The sequence below is a fragment of the Choloepus didactylus genome, chromosome 15 (assembly GCF_015220235.1).
Source record: "Choloepus didactylus isolate mChoDid1 chromosome 15, mChoDid1.pri, whole genome shotgun sequence".
NCBI lineage: Eukaryota > Metazoa > Chordata > Mammalia > Pilosa > Megalonychidae > Choloepus > Choloepus didactylus.
Genome location: NC_051321.1, coordinates 31,873,062 through 31,890,498, shown reverse-complemented (window position 1 = coordinate 31,890,498; position 17,437 = coordinate 31,873,062). Strand labels below are relative to the sequence as shown.

The following is a 17,437-nucleotide window of genomic DNA, read 5'->3' as shown; positions in this document are numbered from 1 at the left end:
AAAAAAAAATCAGTGGATCAAAGAAGAAACTGCAAGAGAAATTGGTGAATATTCAGAGATGAACGAAAACGGGAACACAATATATCAAAACCTATGGAGAATTCCAGAAGATGGTGGTTAGGAGAGACAGGGCAAAAAAACACCTCCATGAAAAATACTAGATAAAAGCCAGAAAGTGACCCAGAAAGTGACCAGTTCCAGCGATGCACCAGCTGGACAAGGTCTGCTAAATCCACAGTGACCGTGCACTTGGTGAAACTGGGAGTCTACGTTCTGAAACAAGTGAATAAGCCTGCTGTATATCCAGCAGCCACGCTGTGGTGTGGGGAAACCATGGGTTATCATTTGGAGTCGGACGAGTTCTTTTTTAAAAAACCCAAAAGCAGCTGCGGATACGGCAGTGAGAACTGCACAGTGAGACGCAGCAGGAATGGGCTGTGGGTATGCCTCAATATCTGGCATGGACGATAGCCTTTTGCACACCTGCTGCTAATTGTCTCAGAGTAAGGAAGGCAGAGGGTAGCCAAAAGGGGAAAAAAACCCCACACCCCTTACAGCCATCTTCCAGACAGGCTGGGAATGCTCCTGCCTGGCAACGGTGCCGCAGCCCAGAGCTGTGCCCAAAAACCCAGTGTGACAGGAAGTGTTTCCAGCAACACACACACATGCCACAATATCCCTAACCGCTCAGACACACGCCCCATATTCAGGGTGGACAGCACCAACAACACACACAAACTTGGTGCACCAACTGGACCTCCACAAGAATCAGACCCCCAAACACCACAAAGACAAAGTTGAGGAGAACTGGCTTGAAGGGAATAGGTGGCTCACAGACACCACCTGCTGGTTAGTTAGAGTATATGAAAAAAACAGATGATATGGATAACCCAAACCCAAACACCCAAATGAAAAGATCAGAGGAGACACGGTACTTGGAGCAATTAATCAAAGAACTAAAGACAAACAATGAGAGCATGGCACAGGATATAAAGGACATGAAGAAGACTCTAGAAGAGCATAAAGAAGAAATTGCAAGAGTAAATTAAAAAATAGATGATCTTATGGAAATAAAAGAAACTGTTGACCAAATTAAACAGATTCTGGATATTCATAGTACAAGACTAGAGGAAGCTGAACAATGAATCAGTGACCTGGAGGATGACAAAACAGAAAATGAAAGAACAAAAGAAAGAATGGGGAAAAAAATCAAAAAAATTGAAATGGGTCTCAGGGATATGACAGATAATATAAAAAGTCCAAATATAAGACTCATTGGTGTCCCAGAAGGAGAAGAGAAGGGTAAAGGTCTAGAAAGACTATTCAAAGAAATTGTTGGGGAAAACTTCCCAAACCTTCTAAACAACATAAATACACAAATCATAGATGCCCAACGAACTCCAAAAAGAAGAAATCCAAATAAACCCACTCCGAGACATATTCTGATCAGATTGTCAAATGCTGAAGAGAAGGAGCAAGTTCTGAAAGCAGCAAGAGGGAAGCAATCCACCACTTACAAGGGAAACAGCATAAGACTAAGCAGTGACTACTCAGCGGCCACCATGGAGGTGAGAAGGCAGCGGCATGACATATTTAAAACCCTGAAAGAGAAAAATTGCCAACTAAGAATTCTTTATCCAGCAAAGCTCTCCTTCAAATTTGAGAGAGAGCTTAAATTTTTCACAGACAAACAAATGCTGAGAGAATTTGCTAACAAGAGACCTGCCCTACTTGAGATACTAAAGGGAGCTCAACCGACAGAGAAACAAAGAAAGGAGAGAGAGGTATGGAGAAAGGTTCAGAACTAAAAACATTCAACATGGATATGCTAAAGGACATTAAAAGAGAGAGGGGAAAAATATATCTGACAAACATAAGCCAAAGGATAGGATGACTGATTCAAGAAATGCCTTCACAGTAATAACATTGAATGTATATGGATTAAACTCCCCAATTAAAAGATATAGATTAGTAGAATGGATAAAAAAATATATTTGTATGCAATATATTGCATACAAGAGACTCATCTTAGACACAGGGACACAAAGAAATTGAAAGTGAAAGGATGGAAAAAAATATTTCATGAAAGCTACAGCCAAAAGAAAGCAGGAGTAGCAAAATCAATCTCAGATAAAATAGACTTTAAATGCAAGGAGGTTATGAGAGACAAAGAAGGCCACTACATACTAATAAAAGGGACAATTCAACAAGAAGAAATAACAATCATAAATGTTTATGCAGCCAATCAAGGTGCCACAAAATACATGAGACAATCACTGGCAAAACTAAAGGAAGCAATTGATGTTTTCACAATAACTGTGGGAAACTTCAATAGATCAACCAGACAGAACACCAATAAGGAAATGGAAAACCTAAACAATCTGATAAATGAATTGGATTTAACAGACATATATAGAACATTACATCCCAAATCACTGGGATACAAATTCTTCTCTAGTGCTCATGGAACTTTCTCCAGAATAGATCATATGTTGGGCCATAAAGCAAGCCTCAACAAATTTTAAAAAATTGAAATTATTCAAAGCACTTTCTCTGACCACAATAGAATACAATTAGAAGTCAATAACCGTCAGAGACTTAGAAAATTCAAAAATACCTAGAGGTTAAAAAGGAAGAAAGAGCTAAAACCAAAGACCTAACTGAACAACTGAAGTGCCTAGAGAATGATCAGCAAACTAATCCTAAAGCAAGTAGAAGAAAATAAATAATAAAGTTTAAAGCAGAAATAAATGAGCTGGAGAACAAAATAAACAACAACAACAAAAAAACAATAGAGAGGTGATCATCTTGATAGATGCTGAAAAAGCAGTTGGCAAAATTCAGCATTCTCTTTTGATTAAAAGTACTTCAAAAGGTAGGAATTGAAGGAAACTTCCTCAATATGATAAAGGACATATATGAGAAAACTACAGCCAGCATAGTACTCAACGGTAAGAGACCAAAAGCCTTTCCCACCCCCAACATTGGGAACAAGACAAGGATGCCCGCTGTCACCACTATTACTCAACATTGTGCTAGAAGTTCCAGCCAGAGCAATTAAGCAAGAAAAGTAATAAAGGCATCCAAATTGGAAAGGAAGAAGATTGAGAAATCAACAACAAAGCTACTTGAGCCAAAAGAGACTCAGCAAAGTGGTAGGATAAAGATTAATGTGCAAAAATCAATAATGTTTCTATACAATAATAATGACCTAACTGAAAAGGCTATCAAGAAAAAAAAAATTCATTCAAAACAGCAACTAAAAGAATCAAGTGTCTAGGAATAAACTTAACCAAGGATGTACAAGACCTCTACACAGAAAATTACAAAACTTTGCTAAAAGAAATCAAAGAGGACCTAAATAGGTGGTAAGATATTCCGTGTTCATGGATAGAAAGGCTAAATATCATTAAAATGTTGATCTACCCAAACTGATCTACAGATTCAATGCAATTCCAATCAAAATTCCAACAATCTACTTTGCCGATTTGGGAAAGCTTGTTATCAAATTTTTTGGAAGGGAAAAGGACCTCTACTTGCCAAAAACTTCCTAAAAAAGAACGAAGTGGGAGGACTCACACTTCCTGACTTTAAAGCCTACTATAAAGCCACAGTGGACAAAATAGCATGGTACTGGCACAAAGAGAGACATGTTGATCAAAGGAATCAAATTGAAAGTTCGGAAATAGACCCCCAGATCTATGGTCAATTGATTTTTGACAAGGCCCCCAAATCCACTGAACTGGGAAAGATCAGTCTCTTCAACAAATGGGCTGGAAGAACTGGATATCCATGTCCAAAAGAATGAAAGAGGACCCCTACACCTCACAGTGCCATAAAACTCCTAGAAGATAATACAGGAAACATCTTCAAGATCTAGTAATAGGAGGTAGCTTCTTAGACCTTATACCCAAAGCACAAACAACGAAAGAAAAAATAGACAAATGGGAACTCCTCAAAATCAAATGCTTCTGTGCCTCAAAGGACTTTGTCAAAAAGGTGAAAAGGCAGCCAACTCAATGGGAGAAAATATTTGGAAACCATATATCTGATAAGAGACTGATATCCAGCATATATAAAGAAATCCTACAACTCAATGACAAAAGTACATAGATAAGTTCAGTTAACTTTGAAAACATTCCTACATCCTTGATGATATTAAGGAATTATTGTTAAGTTTTTTCTAGGTGTGATAATGGATATTATTATTACAGTTTTTAAAGCATCACTGTCTTTTAGAATGCTGAAATATTTATGCATGAAATTATATGATGTCTGCCATTAGCTTCAAAAACTTGGGAAGGGGAAACTGGGGGGAGGGCATTGATAGAACAAGATTAGCCAAGAGCTGATAATTATTCTGCCTACTTGTATAGATTTTTGAAATTTCCCATAATAAAAAGGTTTTCTTCAAGTCACTACAAGGTACGAACTACCAGTACTATCTCACATTTACAAATGAGAAAACTGAGGAATAGAGGTTAAGTAACTCACCAGAGTCACAGAGCTGGTAGAGGAGGGCAGGAACTCACAATCTGACCTCCAGCAGTTAGCCACCACACGAGCCTGCCACAAGCGAGCAGAGCAGAGCAGCTCCTTCCTGATCCTCTCTGGACTACTGCAAATTCCAGTCAGCCTTTCCTTGCTCTCTATAAAATCTCTCCTCCATGCTCCTGCTCAGGACTTTCCCCAAAGCCCTCACCTTTCCAATGCCAGCCTGTAGGCACCAAATTCTACCTCCTATGGCCCCATAGTAAGAAAATAACTCAGCATATTTGTTTTCTGGGAGAGTCTACCCCTCACTGTTTGATTTCACCTCTGTGGAACACTGGAATAAAGACCAAAGACATCTTGAGCCACAGGGAAGCACTGGGGCCAGGGCAGTGCCTGACTCAATGCCATGCCCATCAGTGCCACCAGGCCGTCCCCTAAAGTACTACGATCTGGGGCAGGGTAGGGCATGGTGCCTACACTACCTGTGATCTGTGGGTACACGTGCAGATGCACCTGTAAATAGCCAAATTACAGGCTTGTAATCCTATACCTCCCTTCCTGTCACTTTTCCCAGATAAGATAAAATAAGATCACCTTATCCTCCCAATTTGTGCTTCTTCTCAGCAATCACAGTGGGTGGGGGTTGCCAACTGCCAACTGTAGACTGCAGCCAAGCTAGATACCAAGAAAACATGTGCCAGCTCAGGCCACTGCTTTCTTTCTTGCTGAGTCTCCACACCTCACCCCCACCAAAGCAACGTGGGGAACAAGACTGTGGAAAATAGCAGATCCACCCTTCACTCCCAAAGACTATTCCCAGCCCAGGGCCAGTAGGTGGCTGCTGGCAATTCAGCCCTCAGTTGCCAATTCTCTGAGGCAGAAAGCTATGCTGTGGCTCAATTCCCAGGTGCTGCTATTTGGCTCCTGGGAAGAGAGAGCACCTGGGCCTAGTCACAGCCTTGGGAAGAGGTGCATGCCCAGCTGGTTGTCTTGGCCTTGCCACCCTTTGCTAAGAAGGCACATGTAAGCACACACACAGACACATACACACACATAGCTCCTTATGTTTACCTTCCTAGGTAAGGGGGCACCCAGGATGACACACACACTCATGCACCTACTGCCTAGTTTTTCCACTTTCATGAGAAGACAGTGGTTCCACCATACATACCACATACACACCCGGTGCACACACTGCACCCTACAGCACTCTCTCTGCCCAATCTCACTGGGCAACTGTGATTTTTAATGAACCCAGGTGTTAAGCCCCTGCGATTTTCTGCCCCCTTTGGCCAGTCTCTGGTCCCTCCCCCTGCCCTCCCACAGTAAGCAGTAAGCGCTTTCAGGCCACACAATGAGTAGGAGGAGGAGCAACACTTCTATTGAGGAAGGCGTTTTGTTGTTTCATCCCCAAGTGGGGGTGGGTATTTGATGGTGGGGAGGGGGAACCCAAAAAATTTCTAATAAGCAGTTTCTTTCCTCAAAGCTAAAATGATTTTCTTTAATTGCTTGGTGGGAGCAGTTTATTGTGGGGGTCTCTGCTCCACCACCCCCCCAAGCCTAATTGACTTACTAAAGTTTAGCAGGGGCTTTCACCTGGAGAGACTGCAATTATTCTCCCCCCCATCCCACATTTGTACCTGGGCTATCCCAACAGGGGGCCTTTGTTCCCCCTAAATACAGCAGTGACACAAATGTCCTCAGCAGCAGGGGAACACGGGAAAGTGGTAATTTTCAGCCCAGTGCAATTAGTTGAGGGCTTTTCAGTGTTCCCGGTGAATGGTGGGGAAACTTTGGCATGTGGGAACGGTGAGCTGGGGCTGCTCTGTGTGAGCCAAACAAAAGAGGCCTCTGAATTGGGCCCCGTGATGAGCCAGACCTGGGCTGGTGAGGGCAGTGGGCCTGGGGCCTGGGACCTGGGACCTGGGGCCTGGTCGAGGGGAAGAAGGTGCTGCTGTCCATTACCTCCATCATCACCCATCCAACCTGTGTCTCCCCATCACCGTCGGTGGCCCAAATACTTTCTGGGAGGTGGAGACACTCAAGACGGTTGACTGGCATTGAGCTTTTGGCACCGCAGCCCTGGGTAGACATGAAGAAAAAGAAGCAAACAGTGGTAGATTGAGCTGGGGTGGGGTGAGGGATGTGGCTATGGGGCCGGAGTGGCCACAGTGCTCTGTTCTGCTCTCTCCAGTGGGCCTGCACACACACCATAGAGTCAGGAAGCTTCCAGGGGAGAGAATCTCCTGGGAGTGCAGAGACAGGGAGATTCAGGGTTCCTGTGACACTCTACTGTGACCACCACAGCAGCCCCTACAGCTCAGCTGAAAGCAGAGAGTCCTTGGCTTACAGGGGGCTTCAAGGTTAGGGAGGTGAAGGATGAGGGTGGCATGTGGCTTATCTAAGGTTTCCAAAGGCGGGAATATGGGCTCCATGGCTGCCACAAAGCCAGCAGCAAGCTGGCCTGCTAGCCTCTTACAACCAGACTATAAGAGACCTGACCCCACACCCAGGAGAGAGAAAAGCAGCTCTTCTTGAAAGAATGAAAAACAGAAACAGAAGGGCTGGTTGACAAATGAGCTGTGCCTGGGTGAGAGAGAGAATGGGGAGTCAAGATAAGTGCCAGGTGAAAATGCCCAGAACACCGTCCAGGACAGGCACCAAGACAAGCAAGTTGGTGGTGTGCTGCAAGGAGCCCAGAACTGCAACTCAGGAGGCCTGAATTTAGTGCCAGCTCAGTGCTCACAAGCTCTCTAACTTTGGGCAAGCCTATAACCACTCTAGGCCTCAAATTCCTTTTCTGTAAAATGGGAAACAGTTGCACTAGAATGATGTTTTCCAACTTAAAAAAAAGCAGCAGAACACCTTTATGAGCTAGCATCTGTAATAGATTTACAAAACAGGCACCAGGGGATCTGTTCTGACTGAGGAGAGATGGGGGGGCACGCAAACCCCACCCATGTGACCTCCAACCCCATCCTCCCACCCCCTCCTTTCACACTGACCTTCAGAGCCCTGTCTGGAACTTCTGGAACAAGATATTCTTCAAGAATACTCCACTAATAACATATGATCCTGCAGAAACCAGGGCCGATGAAAAGGAACAAAGCTGAGCTCCCCATAGTCCAGGCCACTGCTTTGCCACCCTGCCTCCCAGGCTGCCCTCCATCACACCGACAGAAATGGGTTCATGCCCTTATTCAGCCTCACAAACCTTCCCACATGCTATGGATCAGTCACTCTGGGAGTCCAGGTGGACAACATTCAGGGGCAATTATGGCAACAGTTGCTGGGCAGTTGGAGCAGTTTGGCACGTGGCTTGTAGGCCGTGGGCAGGTCAAACTTCTTGCCTGTTTATCCAACATTGAGATCTAGCCAGGAAAACTATGGCAATCTGTCGTGCTCCCCCCCTCTGCTCCTTCACTGGCCTGGGCTAGTTGCTATGAACTAGTGTTGCCACCCTCACCCCAACTCAACCCCTGCCAAAAGAGTTTCAAAGTGATTCTCGACAGAAGAGTCAATGAAATAAAGGATGGCTAGTCCTAACTCCCACAGATCAGAGTTGTGAAACCAGACCCCATGTGCACACCTGCACCACTCATGGAATCAGCCTCTTCCCCTGTGGGAGCAGCCCAGTCCGACAAACTACCAGAGACAAGCAGGCCTGCAAGATGAGTTGGGGGGGTGGGGGGCATAGATGTGTGATACATGTTGCTCAGAACTGACTTGGCTCCTCAGCCACCTCTGGCCTGGATTCTATCCTCCCATCCTCTTCCTGCACCTGCATCAACCTTGTGTCCCAGCTGCCAGATGTTCTGCCTGAACAGGGCATCTTCTTCCCTTGTCGCCTCTCCTATCCTTTTCCTCAGACACGCTGAGAAGCTGCCTCCCCAAGACAAACGGAAGATCCTACTCTGGGCCTGACTAACCCCTCACAGAACAAGGCCTTGCCTGGGCTATTCTTGAGCTGCAGGGAGGCCAAAACAGGGGCTTCATTCTTCATTCCTTCCACAAGCACCTGAGGACTATCCACACCAGCCCTGCGCTAGGTGTTGGGGTGGACAGGAAAAAATCAAACTCACAAGGCCGCCCTTAGGCAGCTTAAGGTCCAGGCAGAAAGTCAAGCCTTGAATTCATTAAAGAAAGAAGCAAACAAAAAACCACCTGGAAGCAATTCAAGACAATCAACAAGTTCTATCCCTAATGAAAGAGAGAGATCACCTTGGAAAACAGGGTAGCACTGTAGTTAAAAAGCATGAGAGGCCAGGGTTTAGACCCTGGGTATATCAATTACAAGAGATGTCACCTTGGGCATCTTAATTAACCTCTCTCAGGTGCCAGTTTCCTTACTTGTAAAATGGGGGTGGTGAAAGTACCTACCTGGGAGGATTAAATGAGATATAAAGTGCTTAGAATGGTGCTTGGCATTTAGTTGGCACTCCATAAATGGTAGTCATTCTCTTCATTATTATCATCATCATTGGGATCCCTAATCAAGGAAATAGCCTAGAAAAGGATCCTGTATCCACTCCCTTTCTGAAGCACCAAGAATTGGGATGACAAGAGAGACTGCAGGTTCCCTGTTCCTATTCTGCAGACTCCTTCAGAAAGCTATTGTCAATGTTGATGACAGACAGGACAAATTTAACCTGGCCTGAGCCAACCAGGGGCCTTGAGGAGGCAGACTGGAATTTGAGCCCCTTCAAGCTGACCATAGCCTGGCCACAGACCCCTTAGTCCTCACCCACCCCTCACTCCCTACCATCAGCCTGCTGGCTGGACTGTAGGGGCCCCTGTGCCAGAAAGCCCAGGCCAGGCAGGAGGCTGGGAAGCACAAGTGGTTCTAGGAGGAGATCCCTGGGCTCCAGAAAGCATCTCCCCCACAGGCCCAACAAAGCTGGGGCTTGTTACTGCCTTGTTACTGGTCAAGGCACCTTTGTTTGCTTGGGCCAAGGTCCAGACTGTGAGGTGGCCAGGGCAGACCAGGGGACGCACAGCTGGGAAGAGCAGTGGCCAGCCCTTTTGGCACTAGCTTCCTTCTTCCCTAGGTTTCTCACTTTGTTCAGCACAGCAATCATAGAAGGCTGGGGAAGCGCTTTTCACTACCCGGCAAATAAAGCCACAGGGAGAGGGAGAAGGATGAAAGCTTTGGTGGTGGGGGGGGAGTTAATTTGGTTTTGGGGTATTTAGTTGGTTTGAAAAAATAATAAAAGGAAGTTGTTTCTGCAATCCAATTAATTTCAAGCCCAGGAATCAGATCATAAACAGTCAACAGTCATCCCACAGCATCTAATACTCATGATCCCTCTTCTGAGAACTGAAGTCTCAGTAGGGCCAGAGTTGGTCTCAAGAGACCTGGAAGGAAGTTTTCTATCTCCTGGCAGCAGATGGTTAGAGGTGGGGCACAAACATGGCATCAGACAGCCCTACCACAAAACCCTGGGGCCGCAAGGCCTCAGGCTCCCTGGGTCCACAAAGACCCTGTAGTTTGCTAGTCATGGACACGTGTGGCTTTCCAAATGGAGGCTTGACACCTAGGGGCTGCCAGATCCCACTTATTCCTAAGAATCATGTCCTCCCAGCCCCAGATCTGGGCAGAGACTCCTATAATTAGAAGAGAGATTCCAATGGTGACTAGTTATCTGTTTCCATCATTATTTCCAGGAATCGGGGCCCTCACCCACAAGTCATTCTCCTCTGTCAGCTGTTCTACAGTGGGCCCCAGAGCACTGACTCCAGGCCTTCTTTGGGTGACTACCACCTTAGAGAGAATAAGGGAGAATTATTCTCACTGGGTCTTTAAAGTAGGCGAGGTTTTCACACGGGAGTTTAAGGAGTTTCTGGGCTGGGGAATCCCTGCCCATTTATCCCATCCAATTCAAGTTTAGCTCGACCCACATCCCTAACACTTACTTTGGAATACATCGTTTCCAGTGGCATGTTTTTGTCAAGCATTTCTGAAACCACAAACCATAAAAACTGTGGGTTTTTCTGTTTGAGGAAAAAATCTTTAGGATATCAAAAAGGTCATTTGACTGGAAGCTTCCTTTCTTTTCAACTAAGCCACTTGGGATGGGACACAAACCTTTCAAAAGAATAAAAAGAAATGACAGACATTTGCAACACACTTGACCATGGTACAGGTTCTGAGTTACTGACTGGTGACCCATATCACTTTAGGCTTTCACTCCTACACAGTACCGTGCTAGGTACTGGACACTGTGCTAACTGCTAACTTGAGGTACCCTCAAGCCAAACGTTTCTGGAGAAAGCAAACTTCCCATCCCCCTCTCAATATTCTGCTCCCTCTGTGGAAAAGCCAAGGAGTTTAGACCCTGATGATAACCTGTGTGGAATCTTCAGGTCAGCTGCCACCACAGACCTGGGCCCTCTACCAACACAGTAGCTCCCACTGTCTCTTCTATGCTTAGGTTCTGCATTCTCCCATATGACCACAAATTCCCATTAGGACTTGCTTGAGAAGCACACAACTTCTTCCATAAAAACATTTCCATGTACTCTTCCACCAATAGGATAAGAACTCACAGGGAAGGGGAGCACCAAGGGGAAGACTGGACAAAGATAATCAAGAAGAGAATACAAGAACCACAAGAAGCACAGTAATTGCAAAAACTCAATAACTAAGTTCTAGCTCCTCTTCCATGCTCCAGGGGAAATGGAACCCAGTAGCTTTAAGAATCCATATACAGAATGCAGGGGTATTGGCCTACCCCACCTCGATGGTTGCTAACATGACCACCGACATAGGGGACTAGTGGTTTGATGGGTTGAGCCCTCTACCATAGGTTTTACCCTTGGGAAGACGGTTGCTGCAAAGGAGAGGCTAGGCCTCCCTGTATTTGTGCCTAAGAGTCTCCTCCTGAATGCCTCTTTGTTGCTCAGATGTGGCCCTCTCTCTCTGGCTAAGCCAACTTGAAAGGTGAAATCACTGCCCTCCCCCCTACGTGGGATCAGACACCCAGGGAAGTGAATCTCCCTGGCAACGTGGAATATGACTCCCAGGGAGGAATGTAGACCTGGCACCGTGGGACGGAGAACATCTTCTTGACCAAAAGGGGGATGTGAAAGGAAATGAAATAAGCTTCAGTGGCAGAGAGATTCCAAAAGGAGCCGAGAGGTCACTCTGGTGGGCACTCTTATGCACACTTTAGACAACCCTTTTAGGTTCTAAAGAATTGGGGGTAGCTGGTGGTGGATACCTGAAACTATCAAACTACAACCCAGAACCCATGAATCTCGAAGACAGTTGTATAAAAATGTAGCTTATGAGGGGTGACAATGGGATTGGGAAAGCCATAAGGACCAAACACCACTTTGTCTAGTTTATGGATGGATGTGTAGAAAAGTAGGGGAGGGAAACAGACAGACAAAGGTACCCAGTGTTCTTTTTTACTTCAATTGCTCTTTTTCACTCTAATTATTATTCTTGTTATTTTTGTGTGTATGCTAATGAAGGTGTCAGGGATTGATTTAGGTGATGAATGTACAACTATGTAATGGTACTGTAAACAATCGAAAGTACAATTTGTTTTGTATGACTGCGTGGTATGTGAATATATCTCAATAAAATGATGATTTAAAAAAAAAAAAAAAAAAAAAAAAAAAAAAAAAAAAAAAAAAAAAAAGAACTCACAGGGAAGGGGAGCACCAAGGGGAAGACTGGACAAAGATAATCAAGAAGAGAATACAAGAACCACAAGAAGCACAGTAATTGCAAAAACTCAATAACTAAGTTCTAGCTCCTCTTCCATGCTCCAGGGGAAATGGAACCCAGTAGCTTTAAGAATCCATATACAGAATGCAGGGGTATTGGCCTACCCCACCTCGATGGTTGCTAACATGACCACCGACATAGGGGACTAGTGGTTTGATGGGTTGAGCCCTCTACCATAGGTTTTACCCTTGGGAAGACGGTTGCTGCAAAGGAGAGGCTAGGCCTCCCTGTATTTGTGCCTAAGAGTCTCCTCCTGAATGCCTCTTTGTTGCTCAGATGTGGCCCTCTCTCTCTGGCTAAGCCAACTTGAAAGGTGAAATCACTGCCCTCCCCACTACATCGGATCAGACACCCAGGGGAGTGAATCTCCCTGGCAACGTGGAATACGACTCCCGGGGAGGAATGCAGACCTGGCATCGTGGGACGGAGAACATCTTCTTGACCAAAAGGGGGATGTGAAAGGAAATGAAATAAGCTTCAGTAGCAGAGAGATTCCAAAAGGAGCTGAGAGGTCACTCTGGTGGTCACTCTTACATACACTTTAGACAACCCTTTTTAGGTTCTAAAGAATTGGGGTAGCTGGTGGTGGATACCTGTAACTATCAAACTACAACCCAGAACCCATGAATCTCGAAGACAGTTGTATAAAAATGTAGCTTATGAGGGGTGACAATGGGATTGGGAAAGCCATAAGGACCACACTCCAGTTTGTCTAGTTTATGGATGGATGAGTAGAAAAATAGGGGAAGGAAACAAACAAACAGACAAAGGTACCCAGTGTTCTTTTTTACTTCAATTGCTCTTTTTCACTCTAAGTATTATTCTTGTTATTTTTGTGTGTGTGCTAATGAAGGTGTCAGGGATTGATTTAGGTGATGAATGTACAACTATGTAATGGTACTGTAAACAATCGAAAGTACAATTTGTTTTGTATGACTGCGTGGTATGTGAATATATCTCAATAAAATGATGATTTAAAAAAAAAAAAAAAAAAAAAAAAAAAAAAATGTAGCTTATGAGGGGTGACAATGGGATTGGGAAAGCCATAAGGACCACACTCCAGTTTGTCTAGTTTATGGATGGATGAGTAGAAAAATAGGGGAAGGAAACAAACAAACAGACAAAGGTACCCAGTGTTCTTTTTTACTTCAATTGCTCTTTTTCACTCTAATTATTATTCTTGTTATTTTTGTGTGTGTGCTAATGAAGGTGTCAGGGATTGATTTTGGTGATGAATGTACAACTATGTAATGGTACTGTGAACAATCGAAAGTACGATTTGTTTTGTATGACTGCGTGGTATATGAATATATCTCAATAAAATGAAGATAAAAAAAAAAAAAAAAAAAAAAGAATCCATATACACACACACTCACTTCTGCCAAGGTGTCCTTCTTGAAGTGACTATGTTCCAGGAGAAGAAACAATAGCAACATAAAGTAATGAAGGTGAAAGGCAGAGGATTACATGCAAATCATCTCAGGAGAGGTTACTCTTGCTTGGTGTGAGGCACCCAGAGACCAAGGAACCTACCACCCTGACACACACTCACAGATGTGCATGTGCAGAGATAGGTACCTAGATGCACATACATACAGACCTGTGTCTGCACAATAAACAAACAGCATTGGCCATCTATCACTCAGTTAATTTTCATCATGTGCTAACTGCTTTCTCTGATCATCTCTTCCTCTCTTTGGAGAAGTAGAAAGTGCAAAGGGGGATATTTTTTCCTCTTTGTGGGGAGAAAGAGGAAGGAAAGGGGAGAAGAAGAAGATAGAACAAGCTGCCTCCTACAGTGGCTCAGTGAGCTTAATTTCCAGGTTTACTCAATCACTGAGGCAGACCCTGTCCCCAAAAGAAAGCCATTAGGCCTCTAGTGGGGATTAGGCTTCCCAACCAGAGGAAGACATCCTGTGTATTTGAAGTCCCAGGTACCTCAGGGAGGTTGAGCTAAGCAAAGACTTGTGGTAAAAATAAAGGATGGTTTGGGTGGGAGAAAACAAAAACTCTCAACCTTTGATAAAGTTACAACAAACATGGATTCCAAATGACTGAGATTTTTTTTTTTTTTTTTTTTTTTTTTTACAAAACAAATTGTACTTTCGATTGTTTACAATACCATTACATAGTTGTACATTCATCACCCAAATCAATCCCTGACACCTTCATTAGCACACACACAAAAATAACAAGAATAATAATTAGAGTGAAAAAGAGCAATTGAAGTAAAAAAGAACACTGGGTACCTTTGTCTGTTTGTTTGCTTCCCCTACTTTTCTACACATCCATCCATAAACTAGACAAAGTGGAGTTTGGTCCTTATGGCATTCCCAATCCCATTGTCACCCCTCATAAGCTACATTTTTATACAACTGTCTTCGAGATTCATGGGTTCTGGGTTGTAGTTTAATAGTTTCAGGTATCCACCACCAGCTACCCCAATTCTTTAGAACCTAAAAAAGGTTGTCTAAAGTGTGCATAAGAGTGCCCACCAGAGTGATCTCTCGGCTCGTTTTGGAATCTCTCTGCCACTGAAGCTTATTTCATTTCCTTTCACATCCCCCTTTTGGTCAAGAAGATGTTCTCCATCCCACGATGCCGGGTCTACATTCCTCCCCGGGAGTCATATTCCACGTTGCCAGGGAGATTCACTTCCCTGGGTGTCTGATCCCACGTAGGGGTAGGGCAGTGATTTCACCTTTCAAGTTGGCTTAGCCAGAGAGAGAGGGCCACATCTGAGCAACAAAGAGGCATTCAGGAGGAGACTCTTAGGCACAAATACAGGGAGGCCTAGCCTCTCCTTTGCAGCAACCGTCTTCCCAAGGGTAAAACTTATGGTAGAGGGTTCAACCCATCAAACCACCAGTCCCCTATGCAAATGACTGAGATTTGTACCCCCACTACTCCAACCATGGGAGGAAACTCCCATGACAAAATGGAACTTTCTCTTATCTTCTCTAAGAACAATGACACCAGATAATCTGACTGATGAGACAGAACCCAGAGATGAGCACTTGAATAGCAGTAGCAGCAACAGGAGTTGTCGGAACTTTAAAGACAAACTCCCCTGGGTGGCTTAGGTAATCTTCCACGGACAGGACCAGGCTGCCCCTGCCCCCACGGAGGTTAATGCACATCCACCCAGGCCCATTGAAGGCCACGTCCACCCCAGCCCTTCCCTGGCCCAAAAGGAGAAAGTCTTGTGTATGTTGGGAAACAAAGCTTTGTCAGACCATTGCCCTGCTTCTGAATTCCATCATTTTGTGCTTTAAATACAAAAGTTAATAAAATCAAATATCAGGTCTCCTAAGAAATAAGGTTTTCTGATCAACATTGTACCTATCATTACAAATCCCTCAGTCTTGGTTCCAGGAGCAAGGCCTGACATCTACCAGAGTTTTTCCCACCACCTTTTTCTTGTCAAGGAATGGGGCTTCTAAGCATGCTCCCACAGGTCCATCTCTCCCTCTCTTTTAGCCTGCTCCAAACTCTGCTTTAAATTCCCAGGCACACCACAAATTTATCAAGAGTAATTCCTGCCTCTTCCTCCATTCTAAATACAATTATACTTTTAAAAAGGAAAAAAAAAAAAAATCCCAGGGAATCCCAAAAGAGGCCTGCTGCACTTGTCTCCTTGTAATGAAACTTAGTAAGGAATGTTCATTTTCTCCAGTTGAAAACCCCCTATAGATATATCAAATTTGTTTCCATGCTTTCCTCTTTCTCTTCCATCAAGCTTGCATTTAAAGGTGATAATCTTTTGGTGCCCTCCCAGACAGGCCCTGAAGGGACCACAGGGGGAGGGGGACGATAGTGCTTTCTACAAGCTTGGAGCCCCAGCCTGACCATCCCTGACACCACTCTCCCCCCATTATCATAGCCATACACACAAACTCTGTCTCTCTCAGGCTCCTTAGGAACCGTCCACAAAATGGAAGAGAAGGGAAGGGAAAATAGCATTTGGGAAAATTAAGAGAAAAGAATAGTAAAGAAAAAAAGGGAGGGGTGGATATTGCTGGGAGCATCTATTTCTCAATGAAAGATACATTCTCTGCCGCAGAGTGATCCAAAGCAGGAGCTGCTCCTTACTGATAGGCCCCTTTGGGACTCAGGCCTCTTAAAGGCCTTGGAGCTCCAGCTTCTTTCCCCCTCGTCAGGACTGGCAGTGCGACTGGCACCAATTCCCAAGATGGTCTGAAAGATGCCAACGGCGGCACAGAGGAGCTGCTGTGCCCAGGTGGACCTTGGCAGGATGCCTCCTGTAGGCCCCTCATCTCAGTGGCCAGCCCGTATCTCTGCCTCCTGATTCATATGGAGAGTGAGGACCCAGCCCCTTCCTAAAATCCTGAGTCCTCAGATGAGGGTCCTCCACCAGATAGCAGAACTATGGCCTGGCCTTGGGTTAGGGGTCATCCACTGACTCCCTACAAAGGCGTGCTCCTAGGTTTTGCTCTCCCCAGGAGTAGAGCAGGCCACTTCCAGGCTGAGGCTTTGCATGATCTCTCCCTCCTCAAGTCATGCATATGTGTCTTCTCTTCCAGCAAATTGAGGGACTCAGAGAGGGCGGAGACCCTCTTCCCCAGTTCCTGGCATGAGGCTGTACCGCAGCAAGGCTAATGAGAAAGATAAGACAACCTGCTCAACAGCTCTACCTGTGACTGGACCCGTTATCCTACTCAGCCCCTAGTTTCTAGAACTCTCCCCTCAACCACTGGAGATGAACACCCAGATGTTCTCCAGACACTTTGCCTCTTTTTTGTCTGGTCCTGTTCTGACCCTAATTTCTGGGCAGTCCTCTGCAGCAGCCTTATGCTCTCCCAACCTCCCCCTGAGCTCCTGCAAACTGCCCTGCTTCCTGAGGCTCACAATCTGTGCTCCTGCCAGACTCAGTCACAAGGGGAGTTTAACGCACTACAAGCTGGCAGCCCTACATGGTAGAACTAACCGCCCCCTCAAGGGGTGGTAGGGAGCCAAGCAAGCGTGTGCCTGAGCATCCCAAGGTGCTCTTGTTTTCTAGGCACCCCATGGTGGCCTGTGACAGACGCATGGATGGGGCAATCCTCTGCCAGCCAGAGTTGGCATCTTATCCCACTTCTCAAATCTGCCACTAGCCTTCAGGGCCGAAGACCCTCCAAGAAGAACAGGCCCTGCAAGACAAAGACCTGAGGCCCCCCAGCCTGGCTTCCCCGACCAACACAGGCCAGC

The 17,437-nt window shown here is 45.2% G+C and overlaps 1 protein-coding gene across 9 annotated transcripts in view; it reads right to left on the bottom strand.

The window, feature by feature from the left end:
* The window catches only part of FBXW4 (F-box and WD repeat domain containing 4), a 117,007-nt gene that overhangs the window by 43,713 nt on the left and 55,857 nt on the right, over positions 1-17,437 (bottom strand). The gene's annotated exons all lie outside the window — the stretch shown is intronic.